This window comes from Mesoplodon mirus (assembly GCF_964341445.2).
Source record: "Mesoplodon mirus genome assembly, chromosome: 9".
NCBI classification, from domain to species: domain Eukaryota; kingdom Metazoa; phylum Chordata; class Mammalia; order Artiodactyla; family Ziphiidae; genus Mesoplodon; species Mesoplodon mirus.
Genome location: NC_138985.1, coordinates 4,316,092 through 4,332,830, shown reverse-complemented (window position 1 = coordinate 4,332,830; position 16,739 = coordinate 4,316,092).

The following is a 16,739-nucleotide window of genomic DNA, read 5'->3' as shown; positions in this document are numbered from 1 at the left end:
GGTGGGGGTCTTCTCTATTCCATAGTTGGTTTTTGGAACGGTACCTGTGCTTATATCAAACTCTGGTTTGATGCATCACCCCACCTCTCCTTCCCCCTTAAGCAGGCATAAGAGTGTTTTCTAAATGTGAGACTCTGTTCTCTTGCCTAACTCAGTTCATGTGTAGCCATGTTTACAGGATCTTCCTAAGTGATATCTTTTGATAAGTTTCTTTTCCTGTGTGACTTCTTTCACTTAGAATCATCGTACCTGAATCCACTCATTTTGCTGCTACTGGTCTTATGACATTGATTTCATGGCTGAGGGATATTCCATCGTACGTAAGTTCCACAATGTTTGGAACCATTTTTATATTTCCTGGGATATTTCAGGTGTACCCAGGTTGAGGATCTTGTAAGCAGTGCAGCCCTAAATTTGGAGGTGGACCTGTCTTATGGATTTTCAGTTTTCCCAAGGTATATTCCCTAGACGGGAAGTGCCCTTGGCTCTGTAGCTCTGTTGTTTACTTGTTTTAGGGAACACAATGCACTCCTCCAGTGAGGCAGTTGGCAACTTACATCCCGCCCATCAGCATAACAAGGCTCCCTGTTCTCCAGGGCCTGTCTTGCCTTTCTGGTTTTTACACATTTTGTGGATGTCCCTTTTGACCGGTGGGAAGTGATACTTCTTTGTAGTGCAGATTTGCATTGCCCGCTTGCTTGCTTGGCCAAAAAGGGCGTATGCGTTTTCTCCTGAATATATTCAGGAGAAAACGCATACACCCTTTTTGGCCAAGTGCATCATTGTCGAAGTTGTGCCCCTCTTCCTGTGCTTTACAGGTGATTCCAACGTACCTCTTGAAATCTGTTTCCTGCTATTCTGCCTCGCTTTCAAGTCCGCCTCGTTGCCTTCCCTCAACAGATTTTTGGACGATAGTTGGCCTTGATTACTCTGCCAGTTTGTGAATTGCTGTGCCCCTGAGCTCCATTTTTCAACTCGTTTTTTGTGAGCTGAACGCAAGTCCAAACTTTTGGTTCAGGTCCTATACTGGTTCCCGGTGGGTGGCTGAGACTTTGGTTAATTCTTCTTCCTGCCGGGAAATTAGAGTGACATGTGCCCATCCAAATGCCTAACAGCTACTCTCTCATTGGTTCTCCCTCTTCCCTTTCATCCTCTGCCAAATTGGCAACCTGTGCGAACCAGGAGCTTAAAGGGGCTGTCTCTCCAAGTTGGGAGATTGATAGGAAAGCAGTTGGAAAGTCAAACCGGAGCACCAGGAGAGGGGCTCTTCGTTGAGTTTTAGAAACCTTTCGTATTCACAGTGTGTCCATTCTCTAGGTTTCCCGTGCATGTTATAGCTGTAGTAATATTCCCTTCAACCTGGAGAGCTGGGACCCATGGAATGGGTGCCATGCATTACTGCTTTAAAGGGTCTGCATTTGCTCACCCAATCTCACCAATCCTCTCAGTCCCAAGTGTCCAGCCTCATGCCACATCCAGCTGTCATTGTAGATAGGGTCATTCCAGGTTGCATCAGAGACCCTGAAGGAATTGTAAAGAATTTCCCTGTTTCTTTGTTCTGTTTTTGAAATTCCTGTTTAGAGTGGGTTTGAGCTGATTCTCGCTGCCATGTTTATGCCAGTCTAGACACACTTGATTCCCTTACGGAGACATATCAATACATAGGTTTTAAGATTCTTACTAGTCAGATCTATTCCTCTGCGGGAAATATGGGGTTTTGAGTCCCTTTCACTGAGGAAGGTGTAGGTCTTGTCTACTCCATAGTTGGTTTTTGGAACGGTACCTGTGCTTATATCAAACTCTGGTTTGATGCATCACCCCACCTCTCCTTCCCCCTTTAGCAGGCATAAGAGTGTTTTCTAAATGTGAGACGCTGTTCTGTTGCCTAACTCAGTTCATGTGTAGCCATGTTTACAGGATCTTCCTAAGTGATATCTTATGATAAGTTTCTTTTCCTGTGTGACTTCTTTCACTTAGAAACATCGTACCTGAATCCACTCATTTTGCTGCTACTGGTCTTATGACATTGATTTCATGGCTGAGGGATATTCCATCGTATGTAAGTTCCACAATGTTTTGAACCATTTTCATATTTCCTGGGATATTTCAGGTGTACCCAGGTTGAGGTTCTTGTAAGCAGTGCAGCCCTCAATTTGGGGGTCGCTTTGTCTTATGGATTTTCAGTTTCCCCAAGGTATATTCCCTAGACGGGAAGTGCCCTTGGCTCTGTAGCTCTGTTGTTTACTTGTTTTAGGGAACACAATGCACTCCTCCAGTGAGGCAGTTGGCAACTTACATCCCGCCCATCAGCATAACAAGGCTCCCTGTTCTCCAGGGCCTGTCTTGCCTTTCTGGTTTTTACACATTTTGTGGATGTCCCTTTTGACCGGTGGGAAGTGATACTTCTTTGTAGTGCAGATTTGCATTGCCCGCTTGCTTGCTTGGCCAAAAAGGGCGTATGCGTTTTCTCCTGAATATATTCAGGAGAAAACGCATACGCCCTTTTTGGCCAAGTGCATCATTGTCGAAGTTGTGCCCCTCTTCCTGTGCTTTACAGGCGATTCCAACGTACCTCTTGAAATCTGTTTCCTGCTATTCTGCCTCGCTTTCAAGTCCGCCTCGTTGCCTTCCCTCAACAGATTTTTGGACGATAGTTGGCCTTGATTACTCTGCCAGTTTGTGAATTGCTGTGCCCCTGAGCTCCATTTTTCAACTCGTTTTTTGTGAGCTGAACGCAAGTCCAAACTTTTGGTTCAGGACCTATACTGGTTCCTGGTGGGTGGCTGAGACTTTGGTTAATTCTTCTTCCTGCCGGGAAATTAGAGTGATATGTGCCCATCCAAATGCCTAACAGCTACTCTCTCATTGGTTCTCCCTCTTCCCTTTCATCCTCTGCCAAATTGGCAACCTGTGCGAACCAGGAGCTTAAAGGGGCTGTCTCTCCAAGTTGGGAGATTGATAGGAAAGCAGTTGGAAAGTCAAACCGGAGCACCAGGAGAGGGGCTCTTCGTTGAGTTTTAGAAACCTTTCGTATTCACAGTGTGTCCATTCTCTAGGTTTCCCGTGCATGTTATAGCTGTAGTAATATTCCCTTCAACCTGGAGAGCTGGGACCCATGGAATGGGTGCCATGCATTACTGCTTTAAAGGGTCTGCATTTGCTCACCCAATCTCACCAATCCTCTCAGTCCCAAGTGTCCAGCCTCATGCCACATCCAGCTGTCATTGTAGATAGGGTCATTCCAGGTTGCATCAGAGACCCTGAAGGAATTGTAAAGAATTTCCCTGTTTCTTTGTTCTGTTTTTGAAATTCCTGTTTAGAGTGGGTTTGAGCTGATTCTCGCTGCCATGTTTATGCCAGTCTAGACACACTTGATTCCCTTACGGAGACATATCAATACATAGGTTTTACGATTCTTACTAGTCAGATCTATTCCTCTGCGGGAAATATGGGGTTTTGAGTCCCTTTCACTGAGGATGGTGGAGGTCTTGTCTATTCCATAGTTGGTTTTTGGAACGGTACCTGTGCTTATATCAAACTCTGGTTTGATGCATCACCCCACCTCTCCTTCCCCCTTAAGCAGGCATAAGAGTGTTTTCTAAATGTGAGACTCTGTTCTCTTGCCTAACTCAGTTCATGTGTAGCCATGTTTACAGGATCTTCCTAAGTGATATCTTTTGATAAGTTTCTTTTCCTGTGTGACTTCTTTCACTTAGAATCATCGTACCTGAATCCACTCATTTTGCTGCTACTGGTCTTATGACATTGATTTCATGGCTGAGGGATATTCCATCGTACGTAAGTTCCACAATGTTTGGAACCATTTTTATATTTCCTGGGATATTTCAGGTGTACCCAGGTTGAGGATCTTGTAAGCAGTGCAGCCCTAAATTTGGAGGTGGACCTGTCTTATGGATTTTCAGTTTTCCCAAGGTATATTCCCTAGACGGGAAGTGCCCTTGGCTCTGTAGCTCTGTTGTTTACTTGTTTTAGGGAACACAATGCACTCCTCCAGTGAGGCAGTTGGCAACTTACATCCCGCCCATCAGCATAACAAGGCTCCCTGTTCTCCAGGGCCTGTCTTGCCTTTCTGGTTTTTACACATTTTGTGGATGTCCCTTTTGACCGGTGGGAAGTAATACTTCTTTGTAGTGCAGATTTGCATTGCCCGCTTGCTTGCTTGGCCAAAAAGGGCGTATGCGTTTTCTCCTGAATATATTCAGGAGAAAACGCATACGCCCTTTCTGGCCAAGTGCATCATTGTCGAAGTTGTGCCCCTCTTCCTGTGCTTTACAGGCGATTCCAACGTACCTCTTGAAATCTGTTTCCTGCTACTCTGCCTCGCTTTCAAGTCCGCCTCGTTGCCTTCCCTCAACAGATTTTTGGACGATAGTTGGCCTTGATTACTCTGCCAGTTTGTGAATTGCTGTGCCCCTGAGCTCCATTTTTCAACTCGTTTTTTGTGAGCTGAACGCAAGTCCAAACTTTTGGTTCAGGACCTATACTGGTTCCTGGTGGGTGGCTGAGACTTTGGTTAATTCTTCTTCCTGCCGGAAATTAGAGTGACATGTGCCCATCCAAATGCCTAACAGCTACTCTCTCATTGGTTCTCCCTCTTCCCTTTCATCCTCTGCCAAATTGGCAACCTGTGCGAACCAGGAGCTTAAAGGGGCTGTCTCTCCAAGTTGGGAGATTGATAGGAAAGCAGTTGGAAAGTCAAACCGGAGCACCAGGAGAGGGGCTCTTCGTTGAGTTTTAGAAACCTTTCGTATTCACAGTGTGTCCATTCTCTAGGTTTCCCGTGCATGTTATAGCTGTAGTAATATTCCCTTCAACCTGGAGAGCTGGGACCCATGGAATGGGTGCCATGCATTACTGCTTTAAAGGGTCTGCATTTGCTCACCCAATCTCACCAATCCTCTCAGTCCCAAGTGTCCAGCCTCATGCCACATCCAGCTGTCATTGTAGATAGGGTCATTCCAGGTTGCATCAGAGACCCTGAAGGAATTGTAAAGAATTTCCCTGTTTCTTTGTTCTGTTTTTGAAATTCCTGTTTAGAGTGGGTTTGAGCTGATTCTCGCTGCCATGTTTATGCCAGTCTAGACACACTTGATTCCCTTACGGAGACATATCAATACATAGGTTTTACGATTCTTACTAGTCAGATCTATTCCTCTGCGGGAAATATGGGGTTTTGAGTCCCTTTCACTGAGGATGGTGGAGGTCTTGTCTATTCCATAGTTGGTTTTTGGAACGGTACCTGTGCTTATATCAAACTCTGGTTTGATGCATCACCCCACCTCTCCTTCCCCCTTAAGCAGGCATAAGAGTGTTTTCTAAATGTGAGACTGTGTTCTCTTGCCTAACTCAGTTCATGTGTAGCCATGTTTACAGGATCTTCCTAAGTGATATCTTTTGATAAGTTTCTTTTCCTGTGTGACTTCTTTCAGTTAGAATCATCGTACCTGAATCCACTCATTTTGCTGCTACTGGTCTTATGACATTGATTTCATGGCTGAGGGATATTCCATCGTACGTAAGTTCCACAATGTTTGGAACCATTTTTATATTTCCTGGGATATTTCAGGTGTACCCAGGTTGAGGATCTTGTAAGCAGTGCAGCCCTAAATTTGGAGGTGGACCTGTCTTATGGATTTTCAGTTTTCCCAAGGTATATTCCCTAGACGGGAAGTGCCCTTGGCTCTGTAGCTCTGTTGTTTACTTGTTTTAGGGAACACAATGCACTCCTCCAGTGAGGCAGTTGGCAACTTACATCCCGCCCATCAGCATAACAAGGCTCCCTGTTCTCCAGGGCCTGTCTTGCCTTTCTGGTTTTTACACATTTTGTGGATGTCCGTTTTGACCGGTGGGAAGTAATACTTCTTTGTAGTGCAGATTTGCATTGCCCGCTTGCTTGCTTGGCCAAAAAGGGCGTATGCGTTTTCTCCTGAATATATTCAGGAGAAAACACATACGCCCTTTTTGGCCAAGAGCATCATTGTCGAAGTTGTGCCCCTCTTCCTGTGCTTTACAGGCGATTCCAACGTACCTCTTGAAATCTGTTTCCTGCTATTCTGCCTCGCTTTCAAGTCCGCCTCGTTGCCTTCCCTCAACAGATTTTTGGACGATAGTTGGCCTTGATTACTCTGCCAGTTTGTGAATTGCTGTGCCCCTGAGCTCCATTTTTCAATTCGTTTTTTGTCAGCTGAACGCAAGTCCAAACTTTTGGTTCAGGACCTATACTGGTTCCCGGTGGGTGGCTGAGACTTTGGTTAATTCTTCTTCCTGCCGGGAAATTAGAGTGACATGTGCCCATCCAAATGCCTAACAGCTACTCTCTCATTGGTTCTCCCTCTTCCCTTTCATCCTCTGCCAAATTGGCAACCTGTGCGAACCAGGAGCTTAAAGGGGCTGTCTCTCCAAGTTGGGAGATTGATAGGAAAGGAGTAGGAAAGTCAAACCGGAGCACCAGGAGAGGGGCTCTTCGTTGAGTTTTAGAAACCTTTCGTATTCACAGTGTGTCCATTCTCTAGGTTTCCCGTACACGTTATAGCTGTAGTAATATTCCCTTCAACCTGGAGAGCTGGGACCCATGGAATGGGTGCCATGCATTATTGCTTTAAAGGGTCTACATTTGTTCACCCAATCTCACCAATCCTCTCAGTCCCAAGTGTCCAGCCTCATGCCACATCCAGCTGTCATTGTAGATAGGGTCATTCCAGGTTGCATCAGAGACCCTGAAGGAATTGTAAAGAATTTCCCTGTTTCTTTGTTCTGTTTTTGAAATTCCTGTTTAGAGTGGGTTTGAGCTGATTCTCGCTGCCATGTTTATGCCAGTCTAGACACACTTGATTCCCTTACGGAGACATATCAATACATAGGTTTTACGATTCTTACTAGTCAGATCTATTCCTCTGCGGGAAATATGGGGTTTTGAGTCCCTTTCACTGAGGATGGTGGAGGTCTTGTCTATTCCATAGTTGGTTTTTGGAACGGTACCTGTGCTTATATCAAACTCTGGTTTGATGCATCACCCCACCTCTCCTTCCCCCTTAAGCAGGCCTAAGAGTGTTTTCTAAATGTGAGACTCTGTTCTCTTGCCTAACTCAGTTCATGTGTAGCCATGTTTACAGGATCTTCCTAAGTGATATCTTTTGATAAGTTTCTTTTCCTGTGTGACTTCTTTCACTTAGAATCATCGTACCTGAATCCACTCATTTTGCTGCTACTGGTCTTATGACATTGATTTCATGGCTGAGGGATATTCCATCGTACGTAAGTTCCACAATGTTTGGAACCATTTTTATATTTCCTGGGATATTTCAGGTGTACCCAGGTTGAGGATCTTGTAAGCAGTGCAGCCCTAAATTTGGAGGTGGACCTGTCTTATGGATTTTCAGTTTTCCCAAGGTATATTCCCTAGACGGGAAGTGCCCTTGGCTCTGTAGCTCTGTTGTTTACTTGTTTTAGGGAACACAATGCACTCCTCCAGTGAGGCAGTTGGCAACTTACATCCCGCCCATCAGCATAACAAGGCTCCCTGTTCTCCAGGGCCTGTCTTGCCTTTCTGGTTTTTACACATTTTGTGGATGTCCCTTTTGACCGGTGGGAAGTGATACTTCTTTGTAGTGCAGATTTGCATTGCCCGCTTGCTTGCTTGGCCAAAAAGGGCGTATGCGTTTTCTCCTGAATATATTCAGGAGAAAACACATACGCCCTTTTTGGCCAAGTGCATCATTGTCGAAGTTGTGCCCCTCTTCCTGTGCTTTACAGGCGATTCCAACGTACCTCTTGAAATCTGTTTCCTGCTATTCTGCCTCGCTTTCAAGTCCGCCTCGTTGCCTTCCCTCAACAGATTTTTGGACGATAGTTGGCCTTGATTACTCTGCCAGTTTGTGAATTGCTGTGCCCCTGAGCTCCATTTTTCAACTCGCTTTTTGTGAGCTGAACGCAAGTCCAAACTTTTGGTTCAGGACCTATACTGGTTCCTGGTGGGTGGCTGAGACTTTGGTTAATTCTTCTTCCTGCCGGAAATTAGAGTGATATGTGCCCATCCAAATGCCTAACAGCTACTCTCTCATTGGTTCTCCCTCTTCCCTTTCATCCTCTGCCAAATTGGCAACCTGTGCGAACCAGGAGCTTAAAGGGGCTGTCTCTCCAAGTTGGGAGATTGATAGGAAAGCAGTTGGAAAGTCAAACCGGAGCACCAGGAGAGGGGCTCTTCGTTGAGTTTTAGAAACCTTTCGTATTCACAGTGTGTCCATTCTCTAGGTTTCCCGTGCATGTTATAGCTGTAGTAATATTCCCTTCAACCTGGAGAGCTGGGACCCATGGAATGGGTGCCATGCATTACTGCTTTAAAGGGTCTGCATTTGCTCACCCAATCTCACCAATCCTCTCAGTCCCAAGTGTCCAGCCTCATGCCACATCCAGCTGTCATTGTAGATAGGGTCATTCCAGGTTGCATCAGAGACCCTGAAGGAATTGTAAAGAATTTCCCTGTTTCTTTGTTCTGTTTTTGAAATTCCTGTTTAGAGTGGGTTTGAGCTGATTCTCGCTGCCATGTTTATGCCAGTCTAGACACACTTGATTCCCTTACGGAGACATATCAATACATAGGTTTTACGATTCTTACTAGTCAGATCTATTCCTCTGCGGGAAATATGGGGTTTTGAGTCCCTTTCACTGAGGATGGTGGAGGTCTTGTCTATTCCATAGTTGGTTTTTGGAACGGTACCTGTGCTTATATCAAACTCTGGTTTGATGCATCACCCCACCTCTCCTTCCCCCTTAAGCAGGCATAAGAGTGTTTTCTAAATGTGAGACTCTGTTCTCTTGCCTAACTCAGTTCATGTGTAGCCATGTTTACAGGATCTTCCTAAGTGATATCTTTTGATAAGTTTCTTTTCCTGTGTGACTTCTTTCACTTAGAATCATCGTACCTGAATCCACTCATTTTGCTGCTACTGGTCTTATGACATTGATTTCATGGCTGAGGGATATTCCATCGTACGTAAGTTCCACAATGTTTGGAACCATTTTTATATTTCCTGGGATATTTCAGGTGTACCCAGGTTGAGGATCTTGTAAGCAGTGCAGCCCTAAATTTGGAGGTGGACCTGTCTTATGGATTTTCAGTTTTCCCAAGGTATATTCCCTAGACGGGAAGTGCCCTTGGCTCTGTAGCTCTGTTGTTTACTTGTTTTAGGGAACACAATGCACTCCTCCAGTGAGGCAGTTGGCAACTTACATCCCGCCCATCAGCATAACAAGGCTCCCTGTTCTCCAGGGCCTGTCTTGCCTTTCTGGTTTTTACACATTTTGTGGATGTCCCTTTTGACCGGTGGGAAGTAATACTTCTTTGTAGTGCAGATTTGCATTGCCCGCTTGCTTGCTTGGCCAAAAAGGGCGTATGCGTTTTCTCCTGAATATATTCAGGAGAAAACGCATACGCCCTTTTTGGCCAAGTGCATCATTGTCGAAGTTGTGCCCCTCTTCCTGTGCTTTACAGGCGATTCCAACGTACCTCTTGAAATCTGTTTCCTGCTACTCTGCCTCGCTTTCAAGTCCGCCTCGTTGCCTTCCCTCAACAGATTTTTGGACGATAGTTGGCCTTGATTACTCTGCCAGTTTGTGAATTGCTGTGCCCCTGAGCTCCATTTTTCAACTCGTTTTTTGTGAGCTGAACGCAAGTCCAAACTTTTGGTTCAGGACCTATACTGGTTCCTGGTGGGTGGCTGAGACTTTGGTTAATTCTTCTTCCTGCCGGAAATTAGAGTGACATGTGCCCATCCAAATGCCTAACAGCTACTCTCTCATTGGTTCTCCCTCTTCCCTTTCATCCTCTGCCAAATTGGCAACCTGTGCGAACCAGGAGCTTAAAGGGGCTGTCTCTCCAAGTTGGGAGATTGATAGGAAAGCAGTTGGAAAGTCAAACCGGAGCACCAGGAGAGGGGCTCTTCGTTGAGTTTTAGAAACCTTTCGTATTCACAGTGTGTCCATTCTCTAGGTTTCCCGTGCATGTTATAGCTGTAGTAATATTCCCTTCAACCTGGAGAGCTGGGACCCATGGAATGGGTGCCATGCATTACTGCTTTAAAGGGTCTGCATTTGCTCACCCAATCTCACCAATCCTCTCAGTCCCAAGTGTCCAGCCTCATGCCACATCCAGCTGTCATTGTAGATAGGGTCATTCCAGGTTGCATCAGAGACCCTGAAGGAATTGTAAAGAATTTCCCTGTTTCTTTGTTCTGTTTTTGAAATTCCTGTTTAGAGTGGGTTTGAGCTGATTCTCGCTGCCATGTTTATGCCAGTCTAGACACACTTGATTCCCTTACGGAGACATATCAATACATAGGTTTTACGATTCTTACTAGTCAGATCTATTCCTCTGCGGGAAATATGGGGTTTTGAGTCCCTTTCACTGAGGATGGTGGAGGTCTTGTCTATTCCATAGTTGGTTTTTGGAACGGTACCTGTGCTTATATCAAACTCTGGTTTGATGCATCACCCCACCTCTCCTTCCCCCTTAAGCAGGCATAAGAGTGTTTTCTAAATGTGAGACTGTGTTCTCTTGCCTAACTCAGTTCATGTGTAGCCATGTTTACAGGATCTTCCTAAGTGATATCTTTTGATAAGTTTCTTTTCCTGTGTGACTTCTTTCAGTTAGAATCATCGTACCTGAATCCACTCATTTTGCTGCTACTGGTCTTATGACATTGATTTCATGGCTGAGGGATATTCCATCGTACGTAAGTTCCACAATGTTTGGAACCATTTTTATATTTCCTGGGATATTTCAGGTGTACCCAGGTTGAGGATCTTGTAAGCAGTGCAGCCCTAAATTTGGAGGTGGACCTGTCTTATGGATTTTCAGTTTTCCCAAGGTATATTCCCTAGACGGGAAGTGCCCTTGGCTCTGTAGCTCTGTTGTTTACTTGTTTTAGGGAACACAATGCACTCCTCCAGTGAGGCAGTTGGCAACTTACATCCCGCCCATCAGCATAACAAGGCTCCCTGTTCTCCAGGGCCTGTCTTGCCTTTCTGGTTTTTACACATTTTGTGGATGTCCGTTTTGACCGGTGGGAAGTAATACTTCTTTGTAGTGCAGATTTGCATTGCCCGCTTGCTTGCTTGGCCAAAAAGGGCGTATGCGTTTTCTCCTGAATATATTCAGGAGAAAACACATACGCCCTTTTTGGCCAAGTGCATCATTGTCGAAGTTGTGCCCCTCTTCCTGTGCTTTACAGGCGATTCCAACGTACCTCTTGAAATCTGTTTCCTGCTATTCTGCCTCGCTTTCAAGTCCGCCTCGTTGCCTTCCCTCAACAGATTTTTGGACGATAGTTGGCCTTGATTACTCTGCCAGTTTGTGAATTGCTGTGCCCCTGAGCTCCATTTTTCAATTCGTTTTTTGTCAGCTGAACGCAAGTCCAAACTTTTGGTTCAGGACCTATACTGGTTCCCGGTGGGTGGCTGAGACTTTGGTTAATTCTTCTTCCTGCCGGGAAATTAGAGTGACATGTGCCCATCCAAATGCCTAACAGCTACTCTCTCATTGGTTCTCCCTCTTCCCTTTCATCCTCTGCCAAATTGGCAACCTGTGCGAACCAGGAGCTTAAAGGGGCTGTCTCTCCAAGTTGGGAGATTGATAGGAAAGGAGTAGGAAAGTCAAACCGGAGCACCAGGAGAGGGGCTCTTCGTTGAGTTTTAGAAACCTTTCGTATTCACAGTGTGTCCATTCTCTAGGTTTCCCGTACACGTTATAGCTGTAGTAATATTCCCTTCAACCTGGAGAGCTGGGACCCATGGAATGGGTGCCATGCATTATTGCTTTAAAGGGTCTACATTTGTTCACCCAATCTCACCAATCCTCTCAGTCCCAAGTGTCCAGCCTCATGCCACATCCAGCTGTCATTGTAGATAGGGTCATTCCAGGTTGCATCAGAGACCCTGAAGGAATTGTAAAGAATTTCCCTGTTTCTTTGTTCTGTTTTTGAAATTCCTGTTTAGAGTGGGTTTGAGCTGATTCTCGCTGCCATGTTTATGCCAGTCTAGACACACTTGATTCCCTTACGGAGACATATCAATACATAGGTTTTACGATTCTTACTAGTCAGATCTATTCCTCTGCGGGAAATATGGGGTTTTGAGTCCCTTTCACTGAGGATGGTGGAGGTCTTGTCTATTCCATAGTTGGTTTTTGGAACGGTACCTGTGCTTATATCAAACTCTGGTTTGATGCATCACCCCACCTCTCCTTCCCCCTTAAGCAGGCCTAAGAGTGTTTTCTAAATGTGAGACTCTGTTCTCTTGCCTAACTCAGTTCATGTGTAGCCATGTTTACAGGATCTTCCTAAGTGATATCTTTTGATAAGTTTCTTTTCCTGTGTGACTTCTTTCACTTAGAATCATCGTACCTGAATCCACTCATTTTGCTGCTACTGGTCTTATGACATTGATTTCATGGCTGAGGGATATTCCATCGTACGTAAGTTCCACAATGTTTGGAACCATTTTTATATTTCCTGGGATATTTCAGGTGTACCCAGGTTGAGGATCTTGTAAGCAGTGCAGCCCTAAATTTGGAGGTGGACCTGTCTTATGGATTTTCAGTTTTCCCAAGGTATATTCCCTAGACGGGAAGTGCCCTTGGCTCTGTAGCTCTGTTGTTTACTTGTTTTAGGGAACACAATGCACTCCTCCAGTGAGGCAGTTGGCAACTTACATCCCGCCCATCAGCATAACAAGGCTCCCTGTTCTCCAGGGCCTGTCTTGCCTTTCTGGTTTTTACACATTTTGTGGATGTCCCTTTTGACCGGTGGGAAGTGACACTTCTTTGTAGTGCAGATTTGCATTGCCCGCTTGCTTGCTTGGCCAAAAAGGGCGTATGCGTTTTCTCCTGAATATATTCAGGAGAAAACACATACGCCCTTTTTGGCCAAGTGCATCATTGTCGAAGTTGTGCCCCTCTTCCTGTGCTTTACAGGCGATTCCAACGTACCTCTTGAAATCTGTTTCCTGCTATTCTGCCTCGCTTTCAAGTCCGCCTCGTTGCCTTCCCTCAACAGATTTTTGGACGATAGTTGGCCTTGATTACTCTGCCAGTTTGTGAATTGCTGTGCCCCTGAGCTCCATTTTTCAACTCGTTTTTTGTGAGCTGAACGCAAGTCCAAACTTTTGGTTCAGGACCTATACTGGTTCCCGGTGGGTGGCTGAGACTTTGGTTAATTCTTCTTCCTGCCGGGAAATTAGAGTGACATGTGCCCATCCAAATGCCTAACAGCTACTCTCTCATTGGTTCTCCCTCTTCCCTTTCATCCTCTGCCAAATTGGCAACCTGTGCGAACCAGGAGCTTAAAGGTGCTGTCTCTCCAAGTTGGGAGATTGATAGGAAAGCAGTTGGAAAGTCAAACCGGAGCACCAGGAGAGGGGCTCTTCGTTGAGTTTTAGAAACCTTTCGTATTCACAGTGTGTCCATTCTCTAGGTTTCCCGTGCATGTTATAGCTGTAGTAATATTCCCTTAACCTGGAGATCTGGGACCCATGGAATGGGTGCCATGCATTACTGCTTTAAAGGGTCTGCATTTGCTCACCCAATCTCACCAATCCTCTCAGTCCCAAGTGTCCAGCCTCATGCCACATCCAGCTGTCATTGTAGATAGGGTCATTCCAGGTTGCATCAGAGACCCTGAAGGAATTGTAAAGAATTTCCCTGTTTCTTTGTTCTGTTTTTGAAATTCCTGTTTAGAGTGGGTTTGAGCTGATTCTCGCTGCCATGTTTATGCCAGTCTAGACACACTTGATTCCCTTACGGAGACATATCAATACATAGGTTTTACGATTCTTACTAGTCAGATCTATTCCTCTGCGGGAAATATGGGGTTTTGAGTCCCTTTCACTGAGGATGGTGGAGGTGTTGTCTATTCCATAGTTGGTTTTTGGAACGGTACCTGTGCTTATATCAAACTCTGGTTTGATGCATCACCCCACCTCTCCTTCCCCCTTAAGCAGGCATAAGAGTGTTTTCTAAATGTGAGACTCTGTTCTCTTGCGTAACTCAGTTCATGTGTAGCCATGTTTACAGGATCTTCCTAAGTGATATCTTTTGATAAGTTTCTTTTCCTGTGTGACTTCTTTCACTTAGAATCATCGTACCTGAATCCACTCATTTTGCTGCTACTGGTCTTATGACATTGATTTCATGGCTGAGGGATATTCCATCGTACGTAAGTTCCACAATGTTTGGAAGCATTTTTATATTTCCTGGGATATTTCAGGTGTACCCAGGTTGAGGATCTTGTAAGCAGTGCAGCCCTAAATTTGGAGGTGGACCTGTCTTATGGATTTTCAGTTTTCCCAAGGTATATTCCCTAGACGGGAAGTGCCCTTGGCTCTGTAGCTCTGTTGTTTACTTGTTTTAGGGAACACAATGCACTCCTCCAGTGAGGCAGTTGGCAACTTACATCCCGCCCATCAGCATAACAAGGCTCCCTGTTCTCCAGGGCCTGTCTTGCCTTTCTGGTTTTTACACATTTTGTGGATGTCCCTTTTGACCGGTGGGAAGTGATACTTCTTTGTAGTGCAGATTTGCATTGCCCGCTTGCTTGCTTGGCCAAAAAGGGCGTATGCGTTTTCTCCTGAATATATTCAGGAGAAAACACATACGCCCTTTTTGGCCAAGTGCATCATTGTCGAAGTTGTGCCCCTCTTCCTGTGCTTTACAGGCGATTCCAACGTACCTCTTGAAATCTGTTTCCTGCTATTCTGCCTCGCTTTCAAGTCCGCCTCGTTGCCTTCCCTCAACAGATTTTTGGACGATAGTTGGCCTTGATTACTCTGCCAGTTTGTGAATTGCTGTGCCCCTGAGCTCCATTTTTCAACTCGTTTTTTGTGAGCTGAACGCAAGTCCAAACTTTTGGTTCAGGACCTATACTGGTTCCCGGTGGGTGGCTGAGACTTTGGTTAATTCTTCTTCCTGCCGGGAAATTAGAGTGACATGTGCCCATCCAAATGCCTAACAGCTACTGTCTCATTGGTTCTCCCTCTTCCCTTTCATCCTCTGCCAAATTGGCAACCTGTGCGAACCAGGAGCTTAAAGGGGCTGTCTCTCCAAGTTGGGAGATTGATAGGAAAGCAGTTGGAAAGTCAAACCGGAGCACCAGGAGAGGGGCTCTTCGTTGAGTTTTAGAAACCTTTCGTATTCACAGTGTGTCCATTCTCTAGGTTTCCCGTGCATGTTATAGCTGTAGTAATATTCCCTTCAACCTGGAGAGCTGGGACCCATGGAATGGGTGCCATGCATTATTGCTTTAAAGGGTCTGCATTTGCTCACCCAATCTCACCAATCCTCTCAGTCCCAAGTGTCCAGCCTCATGCCACATCCAGCTGTCATTGTAGATAGGGTCATTCCAGGTTGCATCAGAGACCCTGAAGGAATTGTAAAGAATTTCCCTGTTTCTTTGTTCTGTTTTTGAAATTCCTGTTTAGAGTGGGTTTGAGCTGATTCTCGCTGCCATGTTTATGCCAGTCTAGACACACTTGATTCCCTTACGGAGACATATCAATACATAGGTTTTAAGATTCTTACTAGTCAGATCTATTCCTCTGCGGGAAATATGGGGTTTTGAGTCCCTTTCACTGAGGAAGGTGTAGGTCTTGTCTACTCCATAGTTGGTTTTTGGAACGGTACCTGTGCTTATATCAAACTCTGGTTTGATGCATCACCCCACCTCTCCTTCCCCCTTTAGCAGGCATAAGAGTGTTTTCTAAATGTGAGACTCTGTTCTGTTGCCTAACTCAGTTCATGTGTAGCCATGTTTACAGGATCTTCCTAAGTGATATCTTATGATAAGTTTCTTTTCCTGTGTGACTTCTTTCACTTAGAAACATCGTACCTGAATCCACTCATTTTGCTGCTACTGGTCTTATGACATTGATTTCATGGCTGAGGGATATTCCATCGTATGTAAGTTCCACAATGTTTTGAACCATTTTCATATTTCCTGGGATATTTCAGGTGTACCCAGGTTGAGGTTCTTGTAAGCAGTGCAGCCCTCAATTTGGGGGTCGCTTTGTCTTATGGATTTTCAGTTTCCCCAAGGTATATTCCCTAGACGGGAAGTGCCCTTGGCTCTGTAGCTCTGTTGTTTACTTGTTTTAGGGAACACAATGCACTCCTCCAGTGAGGAAGTTGGCAACTTACATCCCGCCCATCAGCATAACAAGGCTCCCTGTTCTCCAGGGCCTGTCTTGCCTTTCTGGTTTTTACACATTTTGTGGATGTCCCTTTTGACCGGTGGGAAGTGATACTTCTTTGTAGTGCAGATTTGCATTGCCCGCTTGCTTGCTTGGCCAAAAAGGGCGTATGCGTTTTCTCCTGAATATATTCAGGAGAAAACGCATACGCCCTTTTTGGCCAAGTGCATCATTGTCGAAGTTGTGCCCCTCTTCCTGTGCTTTACAGGCGATTCCAACGTACCTCTTGAAATCTGTTTCCTGCTATTCTGCCTCGCTTTCAAGTCCGCCTCGTTGCCTTCCCTCAACAGATTTTTGGACGATAGTTGGCCTTGATTACTCTGCCAGTTTGTGAATTGCTGTGCCCCTGAGCTCCATTTTTCAATTCGTTTTTTGTCAGCTGAACGCAAGTCCAAACTTTTGGTTCAGGACCTATACTGGTTCCCGGTGGGTGGCTGAGACTTTGGTTAATTCTTCTTCCTGCCGGGAAATTAGAGTGACAT